Below are 16,117 nucleotides of genomic sequence, written 5' to 3'. Positions count from 1 at the left end.
AGTGGGCCAGCACTAAATATATTCTTAATTGGCCTTCTGTATGCATGACTGGTACAATACATCTGCCAACTATAGACCCCAAATTAATTTTAAAAATCCTCCAAATTTAGGCCCTGCATAGGTCAAGGGTCTCCAGGAAAATGGAACAAATAGGAGATAAACATAGATGTGTATGTATATGCATATCATATATATATCCATATATATATATTTCATATATATATGAAAATACATTTGCTCCTGTAATTATAGAGACTGTGAAATCCCATTGATACCAGAATTTCTTCCTCAGTAGGTCCTTGTTCTACAGGATTCGAAGAATGAACACACGGACCATAGATCAGTGGTAAGACAGAATTTTTATTAGACAGAAAGGAATACAGAAGCAGTAGAAAAGGAACCAGAGCCTCTGGCAAAGGGAAAGACCCAAGTTGGAAATCTTTCACATGTCCTTTGTCTAGGGCAGCCGTAAAACCTGTGGGTTGCGACCTCTTTGAGGGTCAAAAGACCCTTTTACAGGGGTTGCCTAAGACCATCCTGCATATCAGATATTTACATTATGATTCATAATAGTAGCAAAATTATAGTTATGAAGTAGCAACGAAAATAATTTTATGGTTGGGGGTCACCACGGCATGAGGCATTGGAAAGGTTGAGAACCACTGGTCTAGGGGTACATATTGGCTGGAGAATTACATTTTGGTTAGGATTTGGTAGGTGGAAAAATGTCCTTTCAAAGTTGAACACAGTCCCTCCCCTGGGGCAAGGTTATTAGGTCTTTGCAGTTTTTGTTTCAGAGAAAGGATTAGGGTGTACGGTCCTTACTCAAGGTGGAACCACCCAAAAAAAACATCTCAGGCTGCTTTGTTCATGATCTTCTTGTTAGAGCCCAGAGGGTGTGTCCTGGAAAAGGCAGCCTGTTTATTCCTGGAAATGGGGATCTAATTTCTGAGCTCACCTGGGCCTAGAGAATGAGGGAATTCCTGTCCAATCCTGAGTGGTAGAATCTTTTATCACCATGACCTTCTGTCTATAAGCTAGAGATCCAGGAGAACCAATGGTATATAAGTCCCCATCCGAGGACAGGAGAAAACTAATGCCCAGCTCAATCAATCAGGCAGAGAAAGAATTCTCCCCTATATGTCTTTTTGTATATTTAGGTTCTTAATTGATTAGATGGTGCTCACTTACATGAGGGAGGGCAATCTGCTTTACTCATTCCACACATTCAAATATTGATCTCATCCAGAAACACCTGCACACACATGCACACACACGCACACACACACACTATAATATTAAACTAAATATCTAGGCACTCAGTGACCTAGTCAAGTTGACATATAAAATTAACCATCATAGGCACCATCTAAACTTCAGGCTTAAATATGAAAATTAGAACTGCTGTCTTTACTGTGTGGGTGCCTTACAAAATGTATTAATTGGAGAAGATGATCATTTTGTTCTTATTGCATCATTTCTAACATAAATTTATAGATCTACTTAGCATTCACTTTGGCTCTGAACTTTGCTCACTGTCACTCACAGGAATTTCTTACAATTCCTGTCATTGATGCCCTATTTTATCCAGGCTCACAAGCTTTGTCTTTTTATTAGTGTTTATCCCAAACTTTTTCATTCAAAAACTGGCAGACTTCATGCAGGAAATTTAGTGCAGCAGTCAGTGAAAGTAGAAAGATAAGGAAAGTAGCACTGATTAAGGGATGGGGCAAAGATATGAAGGTCAACAGAAATACTGGTTGCTCTTGAATAAAGAGAATCAAAACAAAGGACTGAAAATCAAGAAAAGAAGATAAATCATTGGCACAAAAATGTTTAAGGATCTGTACTCCATTTATGAAGTACTTGTTAAGCATAAGAGATTATGGGAGGAATTTGTAGCTGTTATCTAATTTAAAATTCACAACCAACTGTGAGAGATGTATTGGCATTATGTAGCTGCAATATTCCTACTTAGTAACTAATCTTCCTTAACAGAGTAGCAGTCTCTAGATGAATCAAAATGCAAGACATAGAAAAGGGTAAATGTAATAAAATATAAAGAACAATGGACTTCCCAGAAGACCTAAGTTTTATTCCCAGATTCATTGTTTTTGCTGCTAGTGTGTTATTTTGGACAAGTCTATAACCAATCTGAACTTTAATTATATCATCTGGAGAATCTAGATAATAAGTCTTGCTTACCTCACACTACTGCTGTGAATTTTGTATGAGGTGATAATGTTGTTATAATGGTCAAAGCTGTCAGTTCTAGGTCATGACACTTGGCTTGCAAACATAGATAAGTTTGCAACCTTAAGCAAGCTGACTGCCATCTCAGTCCTTCAGTCCCTTGTCTCTAAAATATAGATAATAATAGGGGATAGTAGGGGGACCACAACTATGAAGCACATTGCAAGTACAAGTTGGATCTATCATGTGTAGAACACAAATGTCCTAATACTATAATTGGGTAAATGAGATGAAAACTATGCTGATTAGTATGATGTAAGCACTCCAATTTGTACAAATAATTAACACACTGAAATGGGCATGAATTTATTTACGATCTATGTACAAAAGACTTAATAAAAAAATAAAAAAATAAAACTCAGCCAGATAAATATATATAGAGATAATAATAGAAACTGCCACTAGGTTTTTGGAAGAATTCAATCAGATAATACCTTTAAAGTGCTTTGAACAGAGTCTAATTTATAATTTTCTATATACTTTTCTTATAATCACTTAGCTAGTAGGGCAAAAACATATTAAATAGGACACTATATACCATACGTGTGTGAGGGATTATGCTTACTGAAATTTAAGCTAACTTTTACATATTTCATTAATTCTGTAGCCTCTTATAAAGACAGCTTACATACCAAATGATAACTAACTGTACTCTGAATGACCTACCTTCCTTAATCACTATATGTAAGAAATGACCCTATACAAATAAGCATTTACTCAAGCGTGTTGTTACGTAGATGTAGTAGATACCATGCCAAAGTCTTTTCTACCATGCTGAATCCTGCCCATTATTTGATTGAGGGATGTTGTGGGTAAGAGGGAAATAGAAAAACATTAATCATGCCCTTTAGGTTTTCTCTATAACTTCTAGGAAACCAGAAAGGCCTTACCGGTGAACTGTTTTGGTGTCTTTGGACTTGGCACTCAGCTGAACTGCCTTGGGGAGAGCCTGAGCAGGAGTGCGGAGAACTTTGGCCTTTGTCTAGGGCCCCAGTCTGAGCCGCTGAGCCAGACGGAGCTAATAGTGTTTGGCTCTGGGTCACAGGCAGACATTGTGAGCCATCTGCCCCGGCAAGCTCTGCCCTCAGGGTCGCAGAGCTGGAATTGGGTGGGAGCTGGTAACCCAGCGACCAAGTAGCCTAACGGCGGGGTCTGAGGTGCCTTGCAACCCTAACCCTCGGGGGCAGAGGGAGACCAGCTTTGACACACAGGGTAAGTGGATAGCCACTTCAGCAGTGATTCCAGCGACAAGCACTCCCCTGAGAAAGCTTCTGCTCAGTAAGTGAACAAGTTCAAAGTGCCTTTTAAGTGGGCTGAAGAGAGATTTAGGGTGTCTACCTGCTGGGGTTTGAGAAACTAGCAGCCTCCAGTCGTATCAGAACTGTGATTAACATCTCATACCCCAGAAGACCACGTGTTGCCCAGACAATATTCAATAACATATACATACTGCTTTGTTTTTGGTTGTGTTTTTTTTTTTTTTTTTTTTTGGTTTGGTTGTTTTTTTTGTTTATTTTGATGTTGTGGATTGTTGTTTTGTTTTTTAAGTTCAACCTTTTCCATGCAGATCCTTATTCTTTCTCAATTTTTCTAGTTTAATTATAATTTCCAATTGCTGCCTTTTTCAGTAACTAGAACTTCATTTTTCCTAGTGTTTCTACCGCTATTATTTGGTTTTTCACCCAATTTTATCCCATAAAGTTTTCTGTTTGCTTGTTTTGGTTTGATTTATAGCATTTTTGTCTTTCCTCTCTACTTGGTGGAGGTGGGGTACTGTGTCTGATCAGGTTAGCAAAGAGCTGCTGACCTCAAGGGAACCACCTCACTGGGCACCCCCAGAAGTTGGTTTTTCTTTTTAAGGTTGTATCAAAGTACCCTACTGTACACCGATATTGCTCTGTCTCCCTCTTTCTGTGCCTCTCTTCTTGTTGTCAATATTCCTTTTACCCACCACCTCTCCTTTCTCTATTTTTCTTTTTTTTTTACTTATCACTCGATCCTCCTTTCTTTCATCCTTTTTTTGCTCTTAAACCTTCTCACCCTTCTGATCCTGTAACCCTTAGCCCACAGGAACGAGAACTTAAAGAGCAAGAGGAAGTGAAAGGAAAATTAGGGCAAGGGAACAGATAAAAGAAATCACCCATGAGGAAGAATCAGCAGAAAACTCCAGGCAACATGAAGAACCAGTCCAGAACAACCTCGCCAAGGGACCATGAGGTAGCTACTGCAGAGGATTCCACCTATACAGAAATGTTAGCAATGACAGAAAGGGAATTTAGAATACACATGTTGAAAACAATGAAAGAAATGATGGAAAAAATGAAGGAAACTACTAATAAAGTGGAAAATAACCAAAAGGAAATCCAAAAACAGAATCAAATAAGAGATGAACGATATGAAGAATATAAAAAGGATCTAGCAGAGCTGAAGGAAATGAAACAGTCAATCAGGGAAATTAAAGATGCAATGGAAAGTATTCAGCAACAGGTTAGACCATGCAGAAGAAACAATTTCAGAGGTAGAAGACAAAGTTTTTGAGATAACTCAGATAGTAAAAGAGGCAGAAAAGAAGAGAGAGAAAGCAGAACATTCACTGGCAGAATTATGGGACTTTATGAAGCGTTCCAACATGCGAGCTATAGGAATTCCAGAAGGGGAAGAAGAATGCCCCAGAGGAATGGAAGCCATACTAGAGGATATTATAAAAGAAAATTTCCCAAATATCACCAAAGATTCTGACACACTGCTTTCAGAGGGCTATCGGACCCCAGGTCGCCTCAACTCTAACCGAGCTTCTCCAAGACACATTGTGATGAACCTGTCCAAAGTCAAGACAAAAGAAAAGATTCGGCAAGCTGCCAGAAGTAAGCGCCAGTTGACCTACAAGGGCAAATCCATCAGAGTGACCACAGACTTCTCTAATGAAACTTTCCAAGAATGAAGACAATGCTCATACACCTTTAATCTACTTAAACAGAACAATTTCCAGCCCAGAATTCTGTACCGTGCTAAGGTAAGCTTAAAAATTGACGGAGAAATCAAATCATTTACAGATATACAAACATTGAGGAAATTCGCCACAACAAGACCAGCTCTACAGGAAATATTTCAACCTGTTCTGCACACTGACCACCACAATGGATCAGCAGCAAAGTAAGAACTCAGAAATTAAAGGACAGAACCTAACCTCCACACTGATGCAAAAGATAAAACTAAGCAATGGACTCTCAACAAATAAGATGAATAGAATACTACCACACTTATCAATTACCTCAATAAATGTTAATGGCTTGAATTCCCCACTGAAGAGACATAGATCGGTTGGCTGGATTAAAAAACACAAGCCATCCATTTGCTGTCTGCAAGAAACACACCGGGCTTCAAAAGACGAATTAAAGCTCCGAGTCAAGGGTTGGAAGACAATTTTTCAGGCAAATGGAATTCAGAAGAAAAGAGGAGTTGCAATCTTATTTTCAGATTCATGTGGATTTAAAGCAACTAAAGTCAAAAAAGACAAAGATGGTCACTTTATATTGGTCAAGGGAAAAATACAACAAGAAGACATTTCAATTCTAAATATCCATGCACCCAATTTAAATGCTCCCAGATTCTTGAAACAGACCTTATTCAGTCTGAGCAATATGATATCTGATAATACCATAATAACAGGGGACCTTAACACTCCTCTTACAGAGCTGGACAGATCCTCTAAACAGAAATTAAACAAGGATATAAGAGACTTAAATGAGACCCTAGAACAACTGTGCTTGATAGACGCATATAGAATACTCCATCCCAAAGATAAAGAATATACATTCTTCTCATCACCCCATGGAACATTCTCCAAAATTGATCATATCCTGGGACAAAAAAAAAATATCAACAGAATCAAAAGAAATGAAATTTTACCTTGTATCTTCTCAGACCATAAGGCACTAAAGGTGGAACTCAACTCTAACAAAAATGCTCGACCCCACACAAAGGCATGGAAACTAAACAATCTTCTGTTGAATAACAGATGGGTACAGGAAGAAATAAAACAGGAAATCATTAACTTCCTTGAGCATAAGAACAATGAAGACACAAGCTACCAAAACCTGTGGGACACTGCAAAAGCAGTTTTGAGAGGAAAATTCATTGCTTTAGATGCCTACATTCGAAAAACAGAAAGAGAGCACATCAACAATCTCACAAGAGATCTTATGGAATTGGAAAAAGAAGAACAATCTAAGCCTAAACTCAGTAGAAGAAAAGAAATATCCAAAATCAAATCAGAGATCAATGAAATTGAAAACAAAAGAATCATTCAGAAAATTAATGAAACAAGGAGTTGGTTTCTTGAAAAAATAAATAAAATAGACAAACCATTGGCCAGACTAACGAGGAATAGAAAAGTAAAATCTCTAGTAACATCAATCAGAAATGATAAAGGGGAAATAATAACTGATCCCACAGAGATACAAGAGATCATCTCTGAATACTACCAGAAACTCTATGCCCAGAAACTAGACAATGTGAAGGAAATGGATCAATATTTGGAATAACACCCTCTCCCTAGACTCAGCCAGGAAGAAATAGAGCTCCTGAACAGACCAATTTCAAGCACTGAGATCAAAGAAACAATAAAAAATCTTCCAACCAAAAAATGCCCTGGTCCAGATGGCTTCACTCCAGAACTCTATCAAACCTTCAAGGAAGAGCTTATTCCTGTACTGCAGAAATTATTCCAAAAAATTGAGGAAGAAGGTATCTTCCCCAACACATTCTATGAAGCAAACATCAACCTGATACCAAAACCAGGAAAAGACCCAAACAAAAAGGAGAATTTCAGACCAATCTCAATCATGAACATAGACGCAAAAATTCTCAACAAAATCCTAGCCAATAGATTACAGCTTATCATCAAAAAAGTCATTCATCATGATCAAGTAGGCTTCATCCCAGGGATGCAAGGCTGGTTTAACATACGCAAGTCTATAAACGTTATCCACCATATTAACAGAGGCAAAAATAAAGATCACATGATCCTCTCAATAGATGCAGAAAAAGCACTTGATAAAATCCAGCATCCTTTTCTAATTAGAACACTGAAGAATATAGGCATAGGTGGCACATTTCTAAAACTGATTGAAGCTATCTATGACAAACCCACAGCCAATATTTTACTGAATGGAGTAAAACTGAAAGCTTTTCCTCTTAGAACTGGAACCAGACAAGGTTGTCCTCTGTCACCTTTACTATTCAACATAGTGCTGGAAGTTCTAGCCAATACAATTAGGCAAGACAAGGAAATAAAGGGAATCCAAATGGGAGCAGAGGAAGTCAAACTCGCCCTTTTTGCTGACGACATGTTCTTATACTTAGAGAACCCCAAAGACTCAACCACAAGACTCCTAGAAGTCATCAAAATATACAGTGATGTTTCAGGATATAAAATCAATGTCCACAAGTCAGTACCCTTTGTGTACACCAATAACAGTCAAGATGAGAAGCTAATTAAGGACACAACTCCCTTCACCATAGTCTCAAAGAAAATGAAATACCTAGGAATATACCTAACGAAGGAGGTGAAGGACCTCTATAAAGAAAACTATGAAATCCTCAGAAAGGAAATAGCAGAGGATATTAACAAATGGAAGAACATACCATGCTCATGGCTTGGAGGAATCAACATTGTTAAAATGTCTATACTTCCCAAAGCAATCTACCTATTCAATGCCATTCCTATTAAAATACCAACATCGTACTTTCAAGATTTGGAAAAAATGATTCTGCGTTTTGTATGGAACTGGAAAAAAACCCGTATAGCTAAGGAAGTTCTCTGTAACAAAAATAAAGCTGGGGGCATCAGCATACCAGATTTTAGTCTGTACGACAAAGCCATAGTGGTCAAGACAGCATGGTACTGGCACAAAAACAGAGCCATAGACACTTGGAATCGAATTGAAAACCAAGAAAAGAAACTACCATTTTACAACCACCTAATCTTTGATAAACCAAGCAAGAACATACCTTGGGGGAAAGACTCCCTATTCAATAAATGGTGTTGGGAGAACTGGATGTCTACATGTAAAAGACTGAAACTGGACACACACCTTTCCCCACTCACAAAAATTGATTCAAGATGGATACAGTTCTTAAACTTAAGGCATGAAACAATAAAAATCCTCCAAGAAAGCATAGGAAAAACAGTGGAAGATATTGGCCTGGGGAAAGAATTCATGAAGAAGACTGCCATGGCAATTGCAACAACAACAAAAATAAACAAATGGGACTTCATTAAACTGAAAAGCTTCTGTACAGCTAAGGAGACAATAACCAAAGCAAAGAGACAACCTACACAATGGGAAAGGATATTTGCATATTTTCAATCAGACAAAAGCTTGATAACTAGGATCTATAGAGAACTCAAATTAATCCACATGAAAAAAGCCAACAATCCCTTATATCAATGGGCAAGAGACATGAATAGAACTTTCTCTAAAGACGACAGACGAATGGCTAACAAACACATGAAAAAATGTTCATCATCTCTATATATTAGAGAAATGCAAATCAAAACAACCCTGAGATATCATCTAACCCCAGTGAGAATGGCCCACATCACAAAATCTCAAAACTGCAGATGCTGGTGTGGATGTGGAGAGAAGAGAACACTTTTACACTGCTGGTGGGACTGTAAACTACTACAACCTTTTTGGAAGGAAGTATGGAGAAACCTCAAAGCACTCAAGCTAGACCTCCCATTTGATCCTGCAATCCCATTACTGGGCATCTACCCAGAAGGAAAAAAATCCTTTTATCATAAGGACACTTGTACTAGACTGTTTATTGCAGCTCAATTTACAATCGCCAAAATGTGGAAACAGCCTAAATGCCCACCAACCCAGGAATGGATTAACAAGCTGTGGTATATGTATACCATGGAATACTATTCAGCCATTAAAAAAATGGAGACTTTACATCCTTCGTATTAACCTGGATGGACGTGGAAGACATTATTCTTAGTAAAGCATCACAAGAATGGAGAAGCATGAATCCTATGTACTCAATTTTGATATGAGGACAATTAATGACAATTATGGTTATGGGGGGAACAGAAAGAGGGAAGGAGGGAGGTGGGTGGGGCCTTGGTGTGTTTCACACTTTATGGGGCAAGACATGATTGCAAGAGGGACTTTACCTAACAATTGCAATCAGTGTAACCTGGCTTATTGTACCCTCAATGAATCCCCAACAATAAAAAAAAAAAAAAGAAAACACACATTACAAATGGCAATCATTATTTAATACATGTATAGGCTACTGTGTTTAAACACTACAAAATATTAGATAGTAGGGAAATACAAAAGATAAAGTAAAAAAATCACTGTAAGAGTTATGTGTTTTGAAAGGGTGGCAAACTTTTTTTTTTTTTTTTAATGAACAAAAGTCATAAAACTGTATTGCTGCTTGGACCATTACCAGAATCTTCACCTCTTATGCTGAATTGCCTAGGAGATATGCACTTGAAAATCTCTCTGGCACTTCTAATTCAACTTTTCAACATAAATTTACTTTCTCTCATGGATCTCGTTTCTTCTTGTTGTTCCACAGTACAGTAAATGTTAAGACTGTAACCCCTCCGTTATTAAATCCAGAACCAGGATACTATGGTAAAGTGTTCTTCTCCATTCTCTCACTCACAACTCCCTCAAATCTGTAATGTCTTTATATCTTCAGAAACTATTTTCTAATATTTCTTGACTTTGACAGTTTTATTGAAGTATAATTCACATACTACAAAGGTTACCCATTATAAGTGTGCAATTCAATGATATTTAGTAAATTTATACAATTTTGCAACCATCACAATAACTCAGTTTTAGAACATTTTTGACATCCCAAAGAAAGTCCTTGTGTCAGTTTTCAGTTAATGTATTCCATTTTTCCCCTATCCACAGGCAAAACTAGTCTTTTAACCTTTATAGATTTTTCTTCTCTGAACATATCATACAGTATCATATAATACATGGTATATTAAGTCTGGCTGCTTTCATTTAGCAAATTTTGAGCATTTCTCCATTATAGCCTGTGTCTGTCTAGCTTAAATTTTAGTAATATTGTTAATCTTTTCAAATAATCCACCTTTGGTTTCATTGATTTTCTCTTATTTTATTTCTATTCTCTATTTCATTGATTTCTGCTCTTATCTTTTTTATTTCTTTTCTTTGCTTGTTTTAGGTTTAATATTTTCTTCTGTTTTCAGTTTTGTCTAGTGGAAGTTTAGATTATTTTTGAAAACTTTCTTTTTAAGATATGCAGACATTTAAACATATAGATACCCCTCTACATACTGCATTATCTACAGTGAATCAGTTGTTTTTTTTTTTCTTTCAGTTTGAACTTATTCAAAATTTGCTTTACAAACAGACAGCCCTCAGAATGGGAGCAGATTTTTCCAGGTTATGTTTCCAACAAAGTTCTGATAACTAGAATCCACAGAGAACTCAAACTAATCAATAAGAAAAAAACAACCCCATTTCTTTGTGGGCAAAAGACTTGAACAGAAACTTCTCTGAAGATGACAGGCACATGCCCCATAAACACATGAAAAAATGCTCATCATATTTAATCATCAGAGAAATGCAAATCAAAACCACTTTGAGATATTATCTAACTCCAGTAAGATTAGCCCACATCAAAAAAATCCAAAAACTGTAGAGGTTGGTGTGGATGTGGAGAGAAAGGAACACTTCTACACTGCTGGTAAGACTTCAAACTAATGCAGCCTTTTTGGAAAGAAGTATGGAGAATTTTCAAGGAACTGAAAGTTGACCTATCATTTGATCCTGCAATTCCTCTACTAGGTACATGCTCAGATGATCAAAAATCTTCTTAAAACAAATACATTGGCACCAGAATGTTTATTACAGCCCAATTCATAATCGCCAAGTCATATAAGCAGCCCAAGTGCCCATCAACCCATGAATGGGTTAAAAAAATTGCAGTATATGTCTAAAATGGAATACTATGCAGCCATAAAAGAGGGAGATTTTACATCTTTTATGTTTGCCTGGATGGAGCTGGAACATCTCTTTCTTAGTGAAGTATCTTAAGAATGGGGAAAAAAGTATCCAATGTACTCAATATTATTATGAAACCAATATATAAACACTTACACATTCATACGAATGACAAAGTGCAAAGCTAGTCCAGAAAGAAAGTGGTTGGGGGAAGAGTGGAGGGAGGGTGTTTGGTGGGATCTCAACTAATGTATACAATGTAAGGGTACATTTCAAAACAGCTAAGTGTATGTTATAAATGTTGTACCACAAAACTAAAAGAGTGATAGTTATGTTAATTAGTTTTCTTTAAGCATTCCATATTGTATATCAAATCATTCATGTTGTACCCCATAAATGTATACAGTTATGATTTAATAAAATTTAAGTTAAAAACAAAACAAAATATGCTTTAATTTCACTTGTGATTTCTTGTTTTATCACATAAGTTGCTTAGGAGTTTTGTTTGTTTTTAAAAATTTCCCCAAAATTAATTTTGTTATTGATTTTTGATTCAATTGTTATGCCTGGTACACATACTTTGAATAATTTCTATACTTTTGAATTTAAAACTTTTTACACACCGTAGCATATACTAATTTTCCCAGATGACTCTGCCTTTGAGTCCATTAATAGTACTGTGATTAGATAAAAGCTTTCTCATTACTGTAAGACCCTGGTAATTTGCTACCAATTTTATTATCTCATAAACAATCACTTGTATGATTCCATTCTCAGTTCCATGGTCATTTCTTCATATCTACACTTTTCTGTTCATTCTTCCTCGAATATGCTTTTTCCTACCCTTCTTGCTTATCGAATTCCTACTCATTTCTTAATCTCATATTAAGGAATATTTCAACTCAATGCTTTATTATTCATTTTATATCAGAGCTTTATTAGTTGTGAATAAAATACTCTATTCTTTACCTGACACAGTTATATAGAGTACTCAATAGTTTGTAGGCATCTTCAGGGACTAAGACTGTTTTTCTCACTGTTGCATACTCAGCACATACTTACCTTACATACATACATAACATAAGGCTGGAAAGTTCTTTCTTTCCCTCTTTTTAAATATATACATATACACACACACACACACATACATATATATGAAGTTATGTTTATATATAAAGCTTTATATGTATAAGTATATATATATTTCTTAAAAGGATGAATGTGGAAATTAATTAATAAAAAGAAGAATGGGAAATTTCACTTAGTAATATTGAAAGTAAGATACTGACTAAGGATTTCCTAAGAAAATTCAATGTAAGAGAGAAAAGCTATCAAGTAGAATAAAGATGAATAATCCAGGCATGATGTCTCACGCCTGAAATCTTATCACATTGAGAGCCTGAAGCAAATGGATTGCTTGAGCTCAGGAGTTCAAGACCAGCCTAAGCATGAGAGAGCCCCCATCTCTACTGAAAAAAAAAAAAAAAAAAACTAGCCAGGTGTTGTGGCAGGCACCTGTAGTCACAGCTACTTGGGAGGCTAAGGCCAGAGAATCACATGAGCCCAAGAGCTTGGGGTTACTGTGAGCTATGACAACATGGCACTCTAGCCAGAATGAAAGAGTTAGACTCTGTCTCAAAAAAAAAAAAAAAATCAGATGAATAACATTAAAAGTTATAAAAAATAACAACTAATAAATGTTCATTAAAAAAGAAGTGACAAATGCTATATTATACACATTCAGAGTAAAGTTATATTAAAATATATAAGGTGAATAGTGTTTGGAATTAAATATGAAAAGTGACTGAAACAAGAATACTGGAATATTTTAGCATATATCACTGTCATCATGAAATGCAAAAGTACATACAAAATAATTAATGATATAGGACATATAATTAAATAAATGCTTCAATTAGGTGATACACAAGCATATGTACATGAGATACTTTGATGTTCTAACAGTATATATACCTCCTAATCCTCACTTATGAATCCATAAAACATTTTAAAAATTATCATGATCCAGAGCACAAATAATACATATAGTACGTAAGGTCTTCTAAAGCACTTTAGTAAAGACCATATATTTGCCCTCAGTACAATTAAACTAAAATAAGAAATGGCATCAGCAAGATGGTAGATAGGAAGCCCTGAACCTTCCTTCCATCCACAGAAACACAGATCCAACAATAACTCAGGAACAAATTTTCCTTGTGAGAAATTCAGAAAATAACAGAAAGGCTCCTGTACTCTAAGTGATTATAAAATGAGACTCACTGAAGCTGATAGGGGGATTTACAACATCCTCTTACCAGTATTGCTAATCCTGACACAGCACCATATAATCAAAAAGAAGCCCCTTAACCCTCAGCTTCACTCAGGGAAAAAAAGTGATGGTTCATTCATCTGAAAGGACTCCCCACAAGACTAATTTTTATCTTTCCATTATTAAATCTCTAACAGAACTGACATAGTCCAGTGACCTGAGGAAGAATTTGAATGTCATCTCGAGTTAGTAGATACCATATACTATTCTTGTTCAGTACAGAAGGAATTCACACACAGACAAAAAAAATGCCACTTGCCACCGACAGGTTGATTTGTTTATCCAGCACTCTAACTTCTCTGGGGCTGCCCAAAGAAATGACATTTGTTTTGCCAGTCTTAGATATCTAATGTGTCTAGCACAGTGTATGTAGATGCCTCGAGAAGAAGAGGTGACAGTTTGAACTGGTTAAACAGCATTGATCATCTTACACACTTGGCACAGAATAAGCAGATCAAAAATTCCATCTCTCAAATTCTTCCTAGAAAGGTTAAGTACTAATATATGAACCAAGTGTCTCAACATCTAAAGGCCTTCCCAAAGAATTGGATATATTTTGTCAGTCTTGGACCTCTGGTAGGTCTGGCATAATATAGATGCCTAGGGAATGGATAGCAGATTGGACAGATAGATTCTGTAGCACTAGCTACCCACAGCCCAACATGAAGTAGACAAAAAACACAGCTGCCTTCTTTTCCTTATGGATAGAAAGAGATGATAGAAGACCCTAGAATCTCTGGCTGAGCTAATTGGTGAATAACTTCTCCCATATAAATCCAAGCCATGAAGACAGAAAGAGGTGACTGCACTTTCTAATGTATGGAAACCAATGCAAAGAAACAAACTATTAGGAAAAGATAGTCATAAAAGGAGCAGGAAGATCTGGATGATTAGATAAATAAATACAACCCAAGTATTTTATGCCTTCAGGAAATGAATCCAACCTCCAAGGACACACCATGACTCAGGGTGAAGGGCTAGAAAAAATGTTTTGTGCAAATTTGTAAGTCAAAAGAAAGCAGGATTTTCAATTCTCATCACAGATACCATTGACTTTAAAGCAACAAAATTAAAGAAAGTCAAAGATGGTCATTATATACTGGTCAAGGGAACACATCAACAAAAAGACATATCAATCCTAAACATTTATACACTCAACTTAAATACTCCTAGATTTACAGAGCAAATTCTACTTGATCTAGAAAAAATAGGAAACAAAAATGCCATAATAGCTGAAGACTTCAACACCTCAATAACAGAACTGGACAGATCCTTCAAGCAGAAATTAAACAATGAAATGGTGTACTTAAACATGACTCCAGAAATTTCACTCAAATATCACTGAATATTCTTTCTTCTTATGACCTCTTAGATCATTCTCCAAGATCAGTCATATTCTAGGTTACAAAACAAACCTCCATGTATTTCAAAAGTAGAAATTTTAACATGTATTTTTACAGATCACAATGGAATAAAAGTAGCAATCAATTCCAACAGAAGCATTCATACCAAAACAAAGTCATGGAAATGAAACAACTTATTGCTGCATGATAGCTGGGTCAATGAGGAAATGATGGAAATCAATAGAAATCAATCCTTGAACAAACTGATAAGACCACAGCTATCAAAATATGTGGGAGACTGCCAAAGAAGTCCAGAGAGAGAAATGCATTGCCTTAAATGCCCACATCCAGATATCAGAAAGAGCATAAATTAAAAATCTAATGAACCATCTCAAGGAACTTGAAAAGGAAGATCAATCTAATCCCAAACTCAACAAAAGAAAAATAACCAAAATCATAAGAGAACAAAAGACGATTCAGAAGATTAAAAACGAATAACAATTTATTCATCGAAAAGATAAACAAAATTAAAAAGCCTTTGGCCAGATTAACCAGAAACAAACAAAAAAAGTAAGATATGTAATAAGCTCAATGGAAATGAAAAGGGAAATTACAACAGATGCTAGGGAAATAAAAAATATCATCACTAAATACAACTAAAATCTCTCTGTCTAGAGATTTAAGACATGATTGCAAGAGGGACTTTACCTAACAATTGCAATCAGTGTAACCTGGCTTACTGTACCCTCAATGAATCCCCAACAATAAAAAAAAAAAAAAAGAAAAATGTGAAGGAAATGGGAAAATTCATAGAAATGCACTACTTCCTTAGACTCAATCAGTTTTCTTTTTTTTTTCTTGCAGTTTTTGGCCAGGGCTGGGTTTGAACCCACCACCTCCGGTATATGGGACTGGCGCCCTACTCCTTTGAGCCACAGGCGCTGCCCCTTAGACTCAGTCAGCAAGAAATAGATCTCTTGAACCAATATCGAGTACCAAAACTGAAATAACAATAAAAAATATTCAACAAAAGAATCACAGAACAGATAATTTCACACTAGAATTCTACAAAACCTTCAAATAGCTTGTACCTGTATTTCATAATGTATTGCACAACATGGAGAGGGAAGGAACCCTCCCCTTCTATGAAGCAAATGTCACCCTAATACCAAAGTCAAGAAATGACA

Source organism: Nycticebus coucang, chromosome X, assembly GCF_027406575.1.
Source record: "Nycticebus coucang isolate mNycCou1 chromosome X, mNycCou1.pri, whole genome shotgun sequence".
Taxonomy (NCBI): domain Eukaryota; kingdom Metazoa; phylum Chordata; class Mammalia; order Primates; family Lorisidae; genus Nycticebus; species Nycticebus coucang.
Note: the sequence above shows the minus strand (reverse complement) of the source record.